This window comes from Syngnathus scovelli, chromosome 6, assembly GCF_024217435.2.
Source record: "Syngnathus scovelli strain Florida chromosome 6, RoL_Ssco_1.2, whole genome shotgun sequence".
In the NCBI taxonomy this organism is placed as follows: domain Eukaryota; kingdom Metazoa; phylum Chordata; class Actinopteri; order Syngnathiformes; family Syngnathidae; genus Syngnathus; species Syngnathus scovelli.
The window spans coordinates 5,334,371-5,353,453 of NC_090852.1; the positions used below are offsets into that span (position 1 = coordinate 5,334,371).

Genomic DNA, 19,083 nt, shown 5'->3' on the forward strand with positions numbered 1-19,083 from the left:
TTTTCGTCCGATGTAGCTAAGGGTAATTCTACATGCATTAGATTACCTGGTACTGGTGAGAAGCTCGGCACCCTACCTACTCCATGGTGTGAGTCCATGACCAATGTCACTGCCCCTTTTTTGCCCATTGCTCGTAGTGATATTTGGTTTTGGTGTAATAGTAACAAACTTTATGATAGGTTGCCTTTAAACAGCTCTGGAATTATTATATTTATTATTAATGTTTATTATTATTTGTTTATTATTTATTCAACACTCTTATTTATTCATTGTTTGTGCCTTCTTGGTTTTTTTTGTGTTGCTTGTATGCATATGTGTACTATCTCACCGAGGGATATTGGGAACGTAATTTCAATCTCTTTGTGTGTCTTGGTATATGAAAAAAATAGACAATAAAGCAGACTTTGACTTTGATTAAACAACAAAATAAACAAAAAAAAAAACTAAATCTGAAAAAAATTATATTTTCAGATGAAACTGGATGAGGGCGCTCTAAATTTCACCGTTGGCCGTGACTCATCAACTGGGCGGGCTTAAGAAAAATGGCACCAAAAAGAAACTCATATTTTGCAGGTTACAAACTTCAAGTTGTAAAATATGCAGCTGAAAACAGTAATCGAGCAGCAGAAACAAAGTTTGGAGAAACGTGATGTACCAAAGGATTACTATTTCAAGTGACGTCAGTGGCACGGCGCGGCGGTTGTTTCCATAAAGGACAAACGTACATCATTAGCGGTGATCATTTCTAAGTGACACGGAGGACAAAGAGTTTGAAGGAATTAAGGATTTGGAATGACATAGAAGGTTTGAAAAACTATTATAGCTTTTACGCACGCCCGGTCCTACTCTACTGAGTCGGGGGCCGGCGCTCGGCCGAGTGGCCGTCCGCTAACGATGCATGGGGCTCGGACATGACCATTACGCACACCCGGTCCTATGCCATGGAGCTCTCGTGTCTGGAAGTCCACGCCGCCACACGCTTGGAAGTTTGTTTTGTTGAATAAAGAGACGTTTACCAAACCCACGTCTATCCTTGTACTATCCTTGTTAACGCTACAATATAGTTATATACTAGATCTGTGGAATTAAGACGAGGCTGACGTCAGGGCGCTCGCGCGGCGATGTTGACAAAGGACGAGGAATTTGATCGATGGATTTAATGGATTTAAAGTGCACGGATGGTTTGATAATATTATTGCTTATATTATAGTTATTTGAAATATAGTTTATCTATCGTTATACGGGCCTGTGGAATATTTTGAAGTGCAAGCACCCTCAGCCGCGCGCACCCATTGTTGACAAAGAACGATCGATGGATTTAATGAATTGGAGTGACACCGATGATTTTATAAACGTGTTATTCATGTAATCGTTTTCTTTAATAACTCTATATGTTACGTCCGGCCCATTCTCAGCTCTTCGTTTGGGTTTGTCACATTAGCATACCTATCGTTTAGCCTGTTGCTATCGTATCGAACGATCGATGGATTTAATGAATTGGAGTGACACCGATGGTTTTATAAACATGTGATTTATGTAATAGTTGTCCTAAATCACTCTATGTTACGTCAGGCCCGTTCTCAGCTCCTCGTTTGTGTTTGTCACGTTAGCATACCTATCGTTTAGCCTGTTGCTATCGTTTCGAACGATCGATGGATTTAATGAATTGGAGTGACACTGATGGTTTTATAAACATGTTATTCATGTAATAGTTGTCCTTAATCACTCTATATGTTACGTCAGGCCCGTTCTCAGCTCTTTGTTTGTGTTTGTCACATTAGCATACCTATCGTTTAGCCTGTTGTTGCTATCGTTTAGCCCAGGTATGGGCAAACTACGGCCCGCGGGCCACATCCGGCCCACGGGACCGTTTAATCCGGCCCGCCAACCCTAAATAAATTGTATTATTAAACTTTTTTTTTTTTTTTTTTTAGAGGGTGGGCTGTGACGACAGCATTCTTGTAATTTGCGCGCCGAGCTTTCGGATACAGTTTTACGCTAAAGCCACCCACAAACCTTCCCCTGGAATCCTTCCATTAAAATGAGTCGCCCAAGGAAAAGCAAGGTGGACACTGAGTGCCGAGTGTTTCAAAAGAGTGGCCAATTTGGCTCTACGTACGCGACGTGACGTTCAGCCACATAAACATCAACATCAACCCGTCACAGATCTAGGTAAACGGACCAACACCTCGGATCTCTCCTAAGAATTGCCACAACAAATTTTACTCCAGACTATGACACACTAGCAAAAAAAGGGAGACCACTGAAAATGAAAGGGAGGCTTTCAAGTTTGTTGTAAAAAAAATGCATTTTGAATATGATCTGTACAAATAGCAGGGATTGAAACTAGCGACCATTCTCATTTTCAAACAATGCAGGATGCTCAAGGACATTGATGCACCACCTGTTTGTGACTAATCTTAACCTGTAAAGTTCTTAAGGCTTACTTTAAGGAAGTGTTTCCCGTTTCCTCACCTCTGTTATTAGGTGTTTGTGAGTTAAAACTCTGCTCTGATTTTCAGATACCCCTCACCGTGTTGCCGTTTTGATTACTTTATTTGGATGTATGCTTTCACCGATTCTTCAAGATGATATATTTGGTCAGAATGTTTGCCGTTTGATGTGATCTCATAAGATAAACATCTTTCATTAATCTGACCTGCAGACACTGAAGTGATGGAGACTGTTATTCATAATAACAGTGTCGTATTTTATGAGAATCACTGATAGCAGTTTTTTAGGGATTTTTTTTTTTAATGCTGTTAATAAATGCATTTGTTTTCCAAAAACTTTTTTTGAATATCCACGCTTTACTACCTACTAAAGGCCAAAACCTCGTTTATATTACTTCACACAAACACTACATCCAACTGCTCCTGGTTCGGCCCCCCGGTCAAAATTTAGAACCCAATTCGGCCCGCAAGTCAAAAGGTTTGCCCACCCCTGGTTTAGCCTGTTGTTGCTCGTTCATGACTGTTTTTGGTGTGGGATTTTGTCGAATAAATTGCGCCCCAAAATGTGACTTATACTCCGGAGCGACTTGTATATGTTTTTTTTCACGTTTGGGAGCATTTCATGGCTGGTGCGACTTATACTCCGGAGCGACTTATAGTCCGGAAAATACGGTACATGTATTCATTGTATAAGCTTTTACATTGCATGCCACATTGGTGATCTATTTGACTGCATTTGATATAATCCATTGTTGATATAACAATACATTTAACAATACATTTTCATTTTTACTGTAAATTTCTTCATGCATTTCAAAAAGGAGCGGATGGGTGACAGCGAGCTCTTCTACGCTTCAAGCCATCTCCCCTTGCACAGTGCACACATCGAGAAGGAGGCTTGCCAGGCATTTGCGTTTCACATATGTCGGTAAACAGGCGACTTTGCGTGTATGTATACTTACCATGCTTACCATTTACTTACCAAGTTGGCGACGCGCCTTTTAGTTTTTTTTTAAATGCCGGTGTTAAAAATCAATGTAACATACACAGGATAAATGGCAAATTTCACTGTTGTATACAACACTTCACCTGTTGTATACATCTCACGTGACAAGGAAACTAGTCATGTCACAATGAGAGAATGGAGTTTGAATATTAAAGTAAATCAGGGAAGATGTGAGGCCAGCGACTTGCGCAGTCACAAGCTGTTAATAGTCGTATGACACTACGACAACACAAACGGAAAACCTTCATAACCCCTGAGAAACTTAAAATGGTCTTCTACATTCAAGACACGTGAAATATTCGAAGGCAAACTGTAATTCATTGTGTATGGGAGTGCCGAAAGATGGTATCTGTTTGGAAAAGTGTTATATTGCAAATTACCAAAGCTCTGAGCTAATACTGTATCCTCGCGCTGCGCCTGGTCAGGCATCCACGTGTTCCAGGTGCTGCACGGCTGCGATTATGATGACGACAGCGTCTCAAAGTCAGGCTTCAACCATCACAGCGACGACACGCTGTTTCTAGACATGGGGAACCGGCGGTGAATCTGGCTCCAGCCATCCGCAAGTGGAACCACAATGAAGGCTGGCTGGAGTTCATGGAACATCGCTTGCTTGAGGAATGTCCTCAGCGCCTTTGCAAGATGCTGGAATATGGGAAGAGCGTCTTGCAGAGAATACGTGAGTTGCTTGCTTTAGTACTTTGCAACAGCACATTTCACAACATCAACGGGGCTCAGGTCCTGCGAAATAAACTCGACAATTGCGTTTGTGGTTTTGTGGGATAGAGGACTGATCATTAATCTGGCAAGTGCCAGTTTGATACATGAATCACTCTTTGGAGATCTTCACACTATCGATCAGGGACCACTCAAATTGCAGTTTTGTTTCAGCCGTCATCACTAATCATGGCAAAATGAACGTTTGTCTTGTTTTATCACAACTTTAGTAGAGTTTCATATGTTGGTGAAAGTGAGCTTCAAACACATCCCTGCTGCTTTAATGTCACACCGCAAGTCTAGATTAAAACTTTCAATTGACGCGAAAACAGCCGTTTAGACTCGGCAACTTGTGAAATTTTGTGGGAGAACCGCATACTGCATACTACTGGTGTGCAAGAGACGTTATGATGCAGCCTAATTTCTATGAATTAATTTTGTCTCACTTCCTCAGAGGTGGCTCTTCTGCAGACGCAGCCATCGGCGCCGGTTACATGTCACGCCACCCCAACATAGTGGAAATGTTCTGGATGCGCGACGTTGAACAGCTTCACGACCATGTGACGCACGACCAGCTGCTCCCCAACCATGACGGAACTTTCCAGCTCAGCGTGCACCTGAATGTGAGTGCTGTGCCACCTGAAGACTGGCACCGCTATGCCGCTATTGTTACGTCAAAGTAACTCAAAATACAACAATGAATGTGTAAAATGTTGGCAACAAAAGAGAGTACAATAATAATTTAAAAAGGGCTATACGTGTGATTGTTGTGGTCTCTTTGAGGCTATCCAATTAAATCATCAGGTCTTAAACTGATGCTACTCTCAACCAATTAAGCTAGCCAAAGCCTTGGTGTTAGTCAATCAGAAGTAAATCAGAGTGGGTCAGAATTGACAGATGTCATCAACAATAGCCCTGGTGGCCAGAAGAAACCTCAACAGTAGACGCAGCACCTCTACTTCCTTCGTTAAGAGCCAAATCGACTGCCGTTAACTTAAGAGTGGCATCATATGCATTTATTTTGTTCCCTATAATGAAGGTTTGTGTATAAAACCTTCCTTTCTCTGGAAATGTCCATCTTGATCTTGTTCTGTCTCTTGTTCGTGTCAATTGTGCGGCACTATTTGCCTGGCGGACGGACATGATCAACACACCACTCTTCTCCCCAGTGACCATGTGTCTGGTCACATGTCCCTCTGCCCAGCAAAGCAGTGCCGCACAACAGCGATCCACAACCTTTTTGCTAACGAGACATCACAAAAATCACGGAAAATCCATAGAAACGCCGCAACGGACTAAAAGTCACAGTGTTCAAAGCTTGTGCAAAAAGTAGCGGATATAGTTATAGTTAGTTATAGTCCGGAGAATACGGTAGGTCTATTGGGCTAAGAGCATGTACACAAGAGAGATGATCAATGCATAAGACTTTAATGTCTATTCATATGCAAATGAGCTAGGGGTCATAAAATTTTATGACCTTTTTATGACTTGTTATGGTATCATAAATCACGCGCTTTTGAATTGGGGCGGGGTTGGGGGCATCAAGATGGCGCCAGTCGTGACGGCGCCATCTTTGCCTGTCGCCATTTTGGTTTGCTGGCGCCATTTTTAAGATGTGGATATGTATGGGCATGTATTTTTATGAATCAAGACAGGTGTAGCATCTGAGCTAGCTTTGCTACCACCCCTCTGAGCTAGCTTTGCTACCAGCCCGCACGTGTGGCTTGAAGGGGCCCGTTTTGTTGAGAAGGCGAAGGGGAGGGGTGTTTGTGTCAGCGGGGGGGGGGGGTCGTCATTATTGGTGCCAAAGTTGTCTGAAAGCGAGAGAGACGCATGTAATTTAAGAAACAATAGTTTAGCCAAAGTTATCTGAAAGCGAGAGAGACGCATGTAATTTGACAAACAATAGATCAAGGGGGTTTTGTTGAGAAAATCATTGAAGTATCGTCAGCATGATGCCAAAGGTATCTGAAAGATAAAAAAATCAAGGTGTTGGCGCATGTAATTTGACAAACAGTAGTGGAGTCGGCATTATTGGGGCCAAAGATATCTGATGAGCTAGAGACTGTTGGAATCGTTTAATTTTGGAGGGAGACAGATGAAGGCCTCTGTTTTTATGAAGGCTGTCTAAGTTTAAAACATATCCTGATTAAAAAAACAACAACAAAGAAAACACGTGATACACAGAGGTGTGGTTTGAGAGAGGGGGCTGGACCTGTTGTTCATATATTGCGCCAGAGTATTGTGCTGCTAGTTCATAGAAAAGAGCTAAGCTAAAGCTGTGATGTTAAACTGCAAATCTGAAGCTCAAATCATGATAGCAGAAACGCCGGTCAGTATCCATCTTTGCCGTAAAGGCCCTGATGGTTTGCTAGATGCCCCTAGGAAGAAACAAATGTATCTAAGGCGTATGCAACAAAGGCCTACAGAAAAACTTGAGCGGAGCTGGCATCTAACACCAGAGACTCTATGGGGATTTAATTTTTTTTACGAGACTGGTGAGTTGTCTTTCTTTATGAGAATCCAAGAGAGCTCTGGATCAAACAACAGCAACTATGAGCAGGCCGGTGCATATGGTACGTTGAACTCAAATGACTGGGGTGTTTTAAATCAACTCCTGCCAAAGGTCTTGTCTGAATTTCTCAATGAATACGGGTTAGAAGGTGAGCTGAATGCAACTTGGATTTCAAAAATCACAGCCAGCGGGAGATGTTTTTTCCGGCTTAAAGTTTCTCCTCAAACTGTTGATGGGGCAGAAGATCGGAGGGCTAATCGATCTAATCTTTCTAAAGCTAGAAGTGTTTAACAGCGAATGTGGACTTTTCCAGACAATATTGAATATACCATTGACCGCATGGTATGAAAGGATGCAAGCATTTGGTGAGAGTAGTACGGGACTTTTTCTATCAAGCCGTGTCTGGACAAACGTCGTCGGGGTGAAACGTAAACTGACTTTAGATTAACCCTTACTAAAAAAATAACTTTAAACTACCCACCCCTGGCCCTCCTCAGCACACAAGACTCTGTTCCTCCTACCCCCCTCCTCGCCCCCCTCTTTTTCTCACCTGCAGTCACAGAAAGGTGGGGTTGTAGTCATTAGCATAACTATCTAAAATGTATAAGAGCGGACTTGCAGACGCCTCTTTCACACACACACACACACACACACACACACGCACGCACACACACACACACACACGCACACACACACACACACACACACACACACACACACACACACACACACCCGCACAAGAGAGAAAGATGGCTAAAAAAATGCTTACCAGAAGACTTTTACAAACGTTTTGTACCTATGGGCAATGAGCCAGGCATCACATTCTGGTCCAGCCCTGACAACTCTGATGCAGAGGCCTTCAGGTTGTGGCAAGACTTTCTTTGTAAAAAATGTATTGGAAAATCCTGAACATGTTATGAGAAAAAAACCTGATAATATTGTCTGGGTTTATACTTCATATCAACCAATGTACGATGAGCTCAAAAACCTGAATTAAAGACATTGTTTTTATCAAGGGGCTGCCTGAATCTTTTGATGACAAGAAGCTGTTCCCGCCACAGCAGCAGCATCTACTGATTTTGGATGACGTCATCTTCCAAGCTTCGGATAACCCGGAAGTGGTCCGAATATTCACCCAATATAGACATCATAAAAATGTAAGCGTTATAATGCTAACGCAGAATGTATTCCATCAGGGCAAATTCAGCCGTACTATTAGTTTAAACAGTAATTATTTGATTTTGTTCAAAACCCCCCGCGATAAACTGCAGGTGAGTGTCCTGGCAAATAAAATTTCTCCCAGCAACCTGAAGTTTTTCCTGGAATGCTTTGAAGATGCTACAAGAGAGCCACATGGGTAGATTTGACACCTTCATGCCCAGAACAATATAGACTACGTACAGGTGTACTACATAACCAGTGGCCTGTCGTTTATATACACAAACAATAAAACGATGACAAAGCTTTTAAAAACAAACGCGCCGTTACTCAAATCTCTGTTTACATCCAAACCGGCCAAACGTAAGCATTTGCTACTCAGAGGTCCCAGTAGTTTAGTGAAAGCATTATGTGAGATTGCTCTAAATCTTCTTAAAGGACATGTACCCTTAAAATCAAAACTTAAAAAGCAAAAGAAAAATATCCGCTTTTTGGCTGATAAGAAAAATACTTTGAAGAAGAAAAGAGCTGTGCTAATTCAGAAAGGTGGTTTTATATTGCCGTTACTGCCCGCTTTCGCACCTGTTCTCGGAAGTGTCATTAGTGGCTTTATGAACAAATCATAAAATGAGTTTGAAAACGGCTCAGAAAATGTTCCTGATTTCACCTTATCAGCTCGAGAGGCTGAATCGACCCGCTCCGACCATCCGTGATACAGCAGAGCATTCTTTGGATGAAGAGATGAAACAGGTTTTGGATAATGAAAATTTAAATCAATATGAAAAGATCAAAATTTATCAAACCTTAATGCAGCGTTACATGGGGTTGGTCAAACAAAAAGACTCCGAGCAAATTCCTATGACGATTCGCAACGAAGCCAATGAGAGGGGTGAAATAAAGACCACGGATGAGGCCACAATTGAGGTGACAGGTAGACGCTATGAGGATATTTTGGACGCCATAGGTCCACGTTTCCGACGCAATGCCAACTATGTGCTGAAAAGACTGTTGGCAGAAGATGTAAGCTGGACGCCGTTAAGTGAATTTATTTTTAGAGGAAAAACTATCAAAGGCTCCCATATGAGCGATTTGTTGAGACATTTGTGTGCGAGTGGGAAAAAAATCAACGAGAAACCGGTAGGATGGAGTGAATTTCTTCGGACGCTAGCCCGGTTAAACTTACCGGAAACAAGCATCTCCAACCCCTTGGCTCGCGCAGATTTTAAACGTTTAAAATACGCTACAGGTGAAGATGAGGATGTTTCTTATGTAGAAGATGTAAGCATGATGAATAAAAAAAAAAGAAAGAGGACATCGCCGTTACTAAAATGGGTTAGTTATTAGATGATACTCTATTGTTGTTAGTGAAAAAAAAACGCATGACTCTGTAACTCTCTTTAACAATGTTTATTGAATAAAAGAGATTTTTATAAAACATTAACACGGTTTCAGACAATGACATTTTTTAAATTTATGCAATGAACATGATGTTTGCCCGCCGCACATCCGGTCTGGCCTTCGACATTTTTTGACAAACTCACTAACCATGGCGTTGTTATGGAGAGGATCGGAATTGTAATGAGTCAGCACTTCACGATAGGTGAGCCCCCACCCACGTTGACTTAGATAATACACACAGTGTTGGCCACAGGTGTCTGTCAGCTCGTGTTGCAGCTGCCCGCTCTGATATTCGACCCGTTTAGAATGATTCTTCAAAAATCTGTATATACTTGACGGGTAATATGGACTATCCGGTGGCAGACCAAAAGGATCAAAGAATGTGGCCGAACCGTCCGATTCTAAAGTCAAAGCGAGCCAGTGCTCTCCAGGTAGATGTCTTGGATGGGTGTTGACGATGTAATATTTTGGAGGCGGGTCTCTGACGTCAAATAAGGTTCTCTGCATCCGAGTCATAATCAAGTCCAATTCACGACCGTTCATAGCGTTAATAATAGGCCAGCAATACTTCCCTCTTAGCGTTAATCTCTATAAGGGAATCGTACGCCGCGTATACAATAAGAGTGGCTGTGTCCGGTAGCGGCGTACGGAAACGTAAATCTAGTCTTAAAACACCGCTATTTATGGGTGTTAATGCGCCGGAATCATCTGCCTGACTTAAATTGAAAACAAAAAGTGAGTAGCCCTGACTAAAATCCTGTTGATCTATACAGAGAGGTAGATCTTTCAAAAAACGACCTGTTGCTGTGTATAAATTATGAAATTCACGTGTACATATCCCAGCTTCGAAATTGGGCTGAAAAGCTTTGGCAGGTATCTGTCGACCTTCGTGGCTGAGAGCTAAATACTCTATGTTATAATGCAAAAAATTAAACGGGTTTAAATCTCTCCGTCCCATGAAACTGTTGTGGTTTACGAGCGCTATTACAATTTGTTTAGGTATATGTCCGAGGAAGAGATTATCTTGATGACAAATTCTTGAGTTTTGTGGGATCGAGAAAGTCTTCATGTTTATTCGAGTTAACGGATACAGTGCATTACCTTTCTGTAAAGCGGCTGTGTGGCATATTGCTACGGCCGGTGAGACTGTTACTTTTTTCACAAATAAGGATGCTCCTAGTATTTTGAGACACGAATCGCAGTCTGGAGCGCTCATGAGACAGAAATCATCAGAAGCTCTAGTTAACTTTAGACGCAGATCCACATTATTCAATAGATGGCGTTCGGAAAAGAAAATATCTCCATGAAGCGGTCCCGTTAGATGGAATTCACGTGAGCCTGCAATCTGCTGTGCGCCACGCAGAAACCCTAGATTAATTTCACCCCCATCCACCGTGAGGGAGTCCATACGCCCCCTAGTGTCTTTTGCGAACATTCCTGCTGTGAATTGTGACTCCAAAGAATCGCTTGAAAAGTTTAACAGCAACTCGATGATGGACCTGTAGGCGTGTGTGGCACTAGATTGTGAGATTAGCCGCCCGCCCAACAAAATATCTAATTGACTAAAAATTGTGTTTATAGGGAAATTCACGATGCCGACTTGTTCTTGCGGTGGAATATTTGTCCCATCCCTACGCGTCACCTTTGCACGGAGATGTAGTAGAGTGTCGGATAAATCTAAATATTTTGAGCCGTCCCCGGGTATAAAAAATTCTATGGGCCCCTGATCCACAATTGCGGGCAAAGGTTGAAATTCGACATATGAACTATTTTCTATGGAGAATTGCGTCAACGGGGCCGAAAACAAATCGAGACTTGATAAGGTTGCCTCTTGACTTTTAAAATGTAGAAGGGCCATTTTTTTTAAAGAGAAAATATCTACCTTACGTCTACTTCGCTTTTTCTTAACAACTGACCTCAGACCGGCCGAGCGCCTTTTTCTTTTAATGCTCCTTTTTCTCCGCCCACCAGGATGGAGCCCCCCACATGACAATACAGCTAGCCCGGAACCTTGTTGCTCGGGGCCTTGTTTCTGGTGGATTCTTTGAATGACGCGCCCAGCTACATCCGTTGCTATGTTTTTAGCGGCGGCTTGAAGATGCGGCTTCGCCAAGTTAAACCCGTTTCTGAACATAGGCATCACGTGTCAAACGCACATCTTGGTGCCCCCGGCTTCCCGGTAACGGGTTTGTTTTAGCCGGGTTCGGAGATTCGTCCGTAATCTAACCACCCGAGTTAAATTAACTCCACCGGAATCAATCTAATTTCTGTACGATGCCAATCCCTCTCAAGTCACCCGAAGCTCGAGCCGAGTAACTCAATTCGAGGCAAGACTTCGAAGTGACCGCATCGTATTGATGGCTCCCCGCTAGTGTTTGAAGTTCTTATTTTGTTACGGATATTTTTTAGATGTCTTTATTAAGACCTCAGGGATATGTTTGTATAGCGCACCCAAGCACTAGTTTTGCCGAAGTAAATGTTGATATGGGTCCGTTCCACTTGGTCGCTCATGCAGCGAGCCGACCAACTTTTTTTATTCGAAAGAGAATCGAATTAATAAAAGTGTGACAATAATAGCATTTAAGAAGAAAATTAATGCACTTTGGATTATTAATTCTAACTTCCTATACGTAGATCTAGCACTTAACCGTCGGAGTTCTTCACCCCACTTGATTGCTTTAAAAAGAGTAACGACTTTCTTAAACCGAATAAAAATGTTGTGCTCTATTTAGATTTGCCCAGTAATTAATTTGGAAGGCAAGTCTAATTTTTGATCGTGTCCCATTTAACTTTTGACGCGGCCCGACAAATTTAGGAACTGGGCCGCGCCCGACGGACAATCGAAATACTTTTATCCTCCACCAACTCCAATGATTTATTTTAACCGTCGTCGTTATGTTATTTAGAAGAAGTAAATTTTCAACCGAATTCACTTTTAACGAGATTCACTCTTCCCTTAAATATTTACGAAAGTTATTTAATTCTCTAACTTGTTCGGAGTTGCTTTTTACGCGGCCTGTCAAAAGGGGAAGCGGGCCTGAGCCTTTCAAATAGTTAAATTACTTTCCGTTCTACACAAAACCAATAATCCGATTTAAACACTTCCGTTAATTTATTCAGACGAAACAAACTTTCGAACGGATCGAAATTCACTCGTGGCTCAAATAACTACGGAAGTTATTCAAGTCTCTAACTTGTTCGGAGTTACTTTTTACGCGGCCCGTCAAAAGGTGAAGCGGGCCTGCGCCTTTCAAATAGTTAAATTACTTTCCGTTCTACAGAAAACCAATAATCCGATTTAAACACTTCCGTTAATTTATTTTATTTAAATCGGCCCCAACCCATCGGTTGCATATTCAGTACAAATCCGCGCACAACGAAGTAAGTAATATACAAAACACATTTATTGTAGAAACATGGAATAGAATTACAAATCTCAATTACTCCAGAAACCGAACAATTTCACTCACTGATACCCGTGTTAATAAAATCATTCAATCCCAGAACAATTCGATTGCAAAACACAGTTCATGAAAGAGGGAAGAGGTAGATACCAGCTGCGTGCTATTTTTGGTGGAAGCAAAGTCGAATGATCAATTCGATCTTACCAAATTAGAGAAACAGGCTGGCCTCGAGGGAGCCGGCGGCCCGATGACTATTCCCCCCTCTCGCTAAAATACATAAAAATGGTAATCCCCCACCTATTTCTCCTGTAAAGTTGTCCAGTCCAATTTTTGGGAGTAAATCCAAGTTAATTTCAGACCAGCGATCCTGCGTCTCACACAAAGATCTCGGGACTCTGGAAAAAAATCTTGAAACTCCTCCGGGCTTCTTCACGTATGAGCGCTCTTTTGGGGGAAAAAGCCCTGAAGCTGCCCCTGCAGGACTTTTTATAGACTTCTCTGTCCCCCCCTCCCCTTTCTTTCTTCTATACCTTCCCTATAGGGTAAGACTGCCCAGTTTTCCCACGCCTATAGAATAAACTGGTCAGTTTTCCCACGCCTACTATAGGGTAGGAGTGCCCAGTTTTCTTCCCACGCTTGGACATCTGTGGCCTTCAGCAGCTGTTTCCGCCCTGACCACGCAGTACTTTCCACCAAATGCACAGCCAGCCCCTGGTAAAACCTTTCATTTCCCCTTTTCTTTTCTTCCTGTTCCATGAAAATAACTTTTTAAAGTTACGCTTCAATTAACTCTGAAATAAAAATCCAAACCCTTGACCTACTTCTCTAAACAATTTATGTCACGCCACTATTCTCATAGTGACGGGTCTCTTGATCGAATTGACAAATAATATTGCTTAAAGCTGTTACAGAATACATTTTTAGCCAAGCAAAGAAATCAAAAAATAAAAATCACATTTGTGCTTCTCCAAACAATTTATGTCACGCCACTATTCTCATAGTGACGGGTCTCTTGGTCGAATTGACAAATAATATTGCTTAAAGCGGTTACAGAATATATTTTTAGCCAAGCAAAGAAATCAAAAAATAAAAATACCATTTGTGCTTCTCCAAACAATTTATGTCACGCCACTATTCTCATAGTGGCGGGTCTCTTGATCGAATTGACAAATAATATTGCTTAAAGCGGTTACAGAATACATTTTTAGCCAAGCAAAGAAATCAAAAAATAAAAATCACATTTGTGCTTCCATGCGTGACTCACACTCTGACACCCTGTTCCTCTTTTATTTCTATTTTAACTTGCTTAGCTTATTCTGGCCCCTCTTTTGGTCTTACGTTTTGGTCTGGCGCCATCTTTTGGACAAATTTGGAATTTCAGCTCTGCCAATTTATTCCTGTGAACAATCCATATTCTACCATTTGCACCATCTCTACCCCACATGTTACATGACACACGAAACGGAATAATTTTGCAAAAATAGACCCTAGGCCACGCCCATATTGCACTGGGCTTCCGGAATATCCCTGGAATTTCCCGCCAACTTGTGTTTCATAATAATCGATAAAACGATACAAGTCGGGATGTGTTGCTGATGTCGTCATTTTTTTAATTATTATTTCGATCTAAAATGCAGAATGAGAATGACCTTCCCGTATTCGAAATCTATCGGATTGTTCTGGTCTGTTCGCAGGTAAACCGAAATGGTTTCAATATGGCTTCTGCACACATCTAAATAGTAAACAGGATTAAAAGTTTTGTTTATAACGTCGCCATAGCTACCCTCAAGAGGCAGGGTCCTAAGCATTGGAGCGTAGGCGTCACCAACTGTCTGATGATGTATGACGTCAGTGTAGATGAACATGAAATATGATCCGGCTCGTCTGTCGGCAGGATGTTGTGCGTTTACGCCTTCCGGCTTGAGTGAGAGCCAATGTTCAGGGTTCATTCCAACAATGTACGCTAGGGGGCTCTTGAACATAATTCTCAATCCTTCTTCGCCCGAAAACATGAACCTCTGTTTATGTTGATCAAATTGGACGTCAATCTTTTTGTTACTCGCTTTAGTTAATAGAGTTTGAATGTCCAAAGCTAACGAGTCATGATTTTGATAAACCCCTCCTTTCGTTTTGAGCATGGTTCGAACTTCTGAGTCATCTTGAAACGCGTCCCCTCTCGGAAGCGGGAGCTTAAGCTGTTTCAGACAGAAATTCCGTTTTTTCTCAGGAATGGTGGGTATTGAGTTGATGTATGAAATCTCACATAAACCAACCTCCCACGAACCTTTTAAATCGATATGTTGAGCCAGTTCCGTTTTAAATTCTGTGAGGCTGTTTGAGCTAAATAGATGCATACTAGCATTTGACGCTAATGTTAGAATTCTCTCTGGCCTTCACCCATCTTGTAATTTTTACAGAATGGCCGTTTTACCGATCGTCAGATGTTTTTAATACTCTTTGCGGGTACCCAACTGTCGAATTTGGCTGGCCAGCCCACCCAGTGGACGAGTGACTTGCCTGACACGGTGCGTGATTTAAGAATTTTCTGTATGCGAAACTTTTATTTTTTTTTATTTTTACTTTTTGTAATTCCGCTTCGTAAAAGCTGCCTTCTACAGGCATACCATCCAAGTCCGATATTTTATAGACGGGAGGAACGCGATGGAGACATTGTTTTATTCTGAAAATTTCATCCGTGTAACTTTGTAAATAACCTTTTTCAAAATTGCCTTTTATTTTGGAAATTCTCACAGTTTCACCCGGTGCGAACCGGAACTTGTCCCCCCCGTCGGAAAGGATTTTTGGCGTACAGGTTGGTGAAAACAATATCCTTATTCTCTTCGTTTACGGCGTTCGGTGTCATTTTTATACTGCTGTGAAAACTGTCGTTATAACTGACAATAAAATCCTCAATTACATCCACGTATCGTTGTGTGTTCTTAGCTGTGAAATAGCGCCACATTCGTGATTTTAGAGTTCGGTTAAATCTTTCGACGGTTTGCGCCTTGGTGTCGGACTGGGTGGAAAAATGTGTAATATTGTACTTTCTCATTAATTTCTGGAAATGTTTGTTAAAAAAACTCCGCCCCTTTATCTGTTTGAAGGCGTAATGGTGAACCGCTAACTGATAGGATATCTTCAAATGCTTTGGTGACCTGCGTACCTGTTTTAGCTTTCAAAACGCGTTGTCACGTGCTGGTGCCACCGGCGACAGGACCACGCCCCCCTGTCAGTGGGGGCTATGACATCAGGAATCGGGAGCTCCTCGCCGTCAAGTTGGCCTTGGAGGAGTGGCGGCATTGGCTGGAGGGCGCCACCACTCCGTTCATCGTCTGGACCGACCGCCGCAACTTGGAGTATCTGCGATCGGCCAAGAGACTGAACGCAAGACAAGCACGGTGGGCTGTTCTTAGACCGGTTTGAGTTCTCTCTTTCCTATAGACCGGGTTCCCGTAACGTTTCCTGGGGGCGAGGAGGGACAGGGTCCGCCTCCCACTATCCTCCCAAGCTCGGTTCGGGTGGCGGCTCTTACATGGGAGATCGAACGCCAAGTGGAAGCCGCATCACGCGATCAACCCGGCCCCAGCAACTGCCCGGAGGGTCGCCTGTTCGTCCCTGAAGGCCTGCGGTCGTCCGTGCTGCAATGGGTGCATGACTCACGCCTGGCCTGTCATCCCGGCGCGGCACGCACGAGGTACGTGGTGGCACAGCGTTTCTGGTGGCCCACCTGGCAAGTGGACACCAGCGATTACGTCAGAGCCTGCTCAATTTGTAACCGCTACAAGACGTCTACTCGTCCTCCGGCCGGGCTGCTTCAACCCTTGCCAGTTCCCCAGCGTCCCTGGTCTCACCTGTCAATCGACTTTGTCACGGGCCTCCCCCCCTCAGAGGGAAACACGGTGGTCCTCACGGTGGTGGACCGTTTTAGCAAAATGACGCATTTCATCCCTCTGCGAAGCAGACGGCGTCCATCATGGTGCGGGAGGTGTTTCGTCGCCACGGTCCACAAGACATCGTGTCAGACCGAGGACCTCAATTCGCTTCCACCTTCTGGACGGAGTTCTGCCGACTCCTCGGCGCCACGGCCAGCCTCTCCTCGGGGTTTCACCCTCAGTCCAACGGTCAAGCAGAGCGCCTGAACCAGGAACTGGGCAGGTCTCTCCGATGCATGGCCGCCGGGGACCAGCGCGGGTGGGTCCAACAGCTTCCCTGGGTAGAGTACACTCACAATTCCCTCCCCAGCTCGGCTACGGGACTTTCGCCTTTCCACTGCGTCTTCGGGTACCAGCCACCCTTGTTCGCCCACCAGGAGCGTGGTGCGGCGTGCCCGTTGGCCCTGGCTTGTGTCCGCCGTTGTCATCGTGCCTGGGCGAGGGGCCGGGTCACTCTTCTCCGCTCTGTTTCAGGCTACGCCCGCCAGGCGAACAAGCACCGGACACCGGCTCCGGAGTACAGAGTGGGGCAGCGTGTGTGGCTCTCGACGCGGGATTTGCCGCTGCGAGCAGGATCCCGCAAACTGGCGCCCCGCTTTGTTGGACCGTTCCCTATTCAGAAGGTGATTGGCCCGGCCGCAGTCCGTCTTCTCCTTCCAGAGTCCATGAAGGTTCACTCCACGTTCCACGTGTTCCGTGTGCGGCCCGTCCATGAGAGCGCGTTCCGCCGCCGCCGCCCCAGCTTGTTGATGGGGGCCCGGCTTACGCTGTCCGCTCCCTGCTCCGATCGTGGCGGCGCGGTCGTGGCCTCCAATACCTCGTGGATTGGGAGGGTTATGACGACGCACACCGCTCCTGGGTTCCGAGCCGCTGGATACTCGACCGTTCGCTCATCACGGAGTTCCATCGCTGCCATCCGGACCAACCGGGTCCTCGGCGCGGGCGCCCGAGGAGGGATGAGGGGACCAGGGGTGAGGGTCCGGGGAGGTCTTGTCCGCCGGTACCGGGGTCTTCTGCTCCCGCGTCCGTCGATCCTGCGTCTGGCGAGGTGTCTGACGTTTCGGCGATGTACTGACCCCCCACCTGGTCGCCCGGGGTATTGACTTCCTTTTTTTTGTTTTTGGTTCCTGGGGACGTCGGGAGCCGTCCCTTGTGGGGGGGGGGGGGTTCTGTCACGTGCTGGTGCCACCGGCGACAGGACCACGCCCCCCTGTCAGTGGAATCGCCGTCACCTGCCACGGGCTCATGGACAGCGCTATATCAGCGCCGCCAGCGCAGACCTGAGTGTCAGTCTGTCCCTTGATGCTGCTTCGCTCATCAGTCCCTGAGATACTGACTCGCTTGACTATTGGAAATCCCGCAGAATCGCTTGTCCTCTCCAGCCCGATCGCCGCTCCAGCACCAGCTGTTACCATCATCCCCTTCCACAATAAAGTCTGTCGCTACGCACTTGGCTGTACTGTCCGTTCCCTTACACGCGTACGTATGCACATTTCGAGAAAATATCGATTACGGTTAGTAAATATTTATATCCATCGTTGTAGCGTGCTAGTGATTGCATATCGCAGAAATCTGCTTGGAATTGTCTCATAGGACCTCGAACAAAAACTTTATTTCTAGGAAAAGTTATTCTGGCTGGTTTGTGTAAAGTGTAAGCATCTTGATCGGATAAAAAAGCTTTCACTTTTTTAATGTTAGTGTTTTTACAGCTAACAGCCGCTGTTCTGTGTAGGCGTGTCTCTCCGCCAAAACTAGCTGGATTCTTAGCACAATAATAGAGTCTCTGAAGACATCTCTCGCCACCCATTGTTAGGTAAGTTTTGTTGGATATCAGAGTGTGATGCTGTTAATAAAACAAGCAGGTATGATATCTTGTGATTTTAAATTGAATAAACACAGAGAAACAATTGCTTTTCCGGTTAGAATAGTTTATTACAGAAAAAAATCAAACTAGTTCTTAAAAAACATTACTAATAAACAGAAACAAGTATAAAACATGGTAAGAATAAAAACATGGTAAAAAAATGTTTTTCTATAAATCCTAAGGTTTAACATAACGCATGAATGAATGAAGATGACATAGATGGTGTTACTTTGGACCCTATTAGAGTTTTAAACTTTGTCATGTAACATGGGGGGAAGAGATGGTGCAAATGGTAAAATATGGATTGTTCACAGGAATAAATTGGCAGAGCTGAAATTCCAAATTTGTCCAAAAGATGGCGCCAGACCAAAACATGAGACCAAAAAAGGGGCCACAATAAGCTAAGAAAGTTAAAATAGAAATAAAACAGGAACACGGCGTCGGATTGTGAGTCACGCATGGACGCACAAATGTGATTTTTACTTTTTGATTTCTTTGCTTGGCTAAAAATGTATTCTGTAACAGCTTAAAGCAATATTGTTAGTCAATTCGATCAAGGGACCCGTCACTATGAGAATAGTGGCGTGAGATAAATTGTTTGGAGAAGCACAAATGTGATTTTTACTTTTTGATTTC

At 43.9% G+C, this 19,083-nt stretch overlaps 2 long non-coding RNA genes across 6 annotated transcripts; both read left to right on the top strand.

The window, feature by feature from the left end:
* Nucleotides 1-460: 460 nt before the first annotated feature.
* LOC125970709 (uncharacterized) lies at nucleotides 461-10,712 on the top strand. Of its 5 annotated transcripts, none has more exons than XR_007482248.2 (4): nucleotides 463-3,125; nucleotides 3,275-4,138; nucleotides 4,631-6,752; nucleotides 7,708-10,712. It is a non-coding gene; the product is annotated as an uncharacterized lncRNA (long non-coding RNA). The 5 variants fall into 5 exon arrangements; XR_007482245.2 differs by lacking the exon at nucleotides 7,708-10,712 and having other exon boundaries at nucleotides 3,275-3,401; nucleotides 3,885-4,138; nucleotides 4,631-7,706; XR_007482247.2 differs by lacking the exon at nucleotides 7,708-10,712 and having other exon boundaries at nucleotides 3,275-3,381; nucleotides 3,885-4,138; nucleotides 4,631-7,706.
* A 361-nt stretch (nucleotides 10,713-11,073) lies between these two features.
* LOC137840374 (uncharacterized) lies at nucleotides 11,074-18,032 on the top strand. The gene is made up of 3 exons (XR_011086991.1): nucleotides 11,074-15,176; nucleotides 15,405-16,842; nucleotides 17,058-18,032. It is a non-coding gene; the product is annotated as an uncharacterized lncRNA (long non-coding RNA).
* Nucleotides 18,033-19,083: the final 1,051 nt, after the last annotated feature.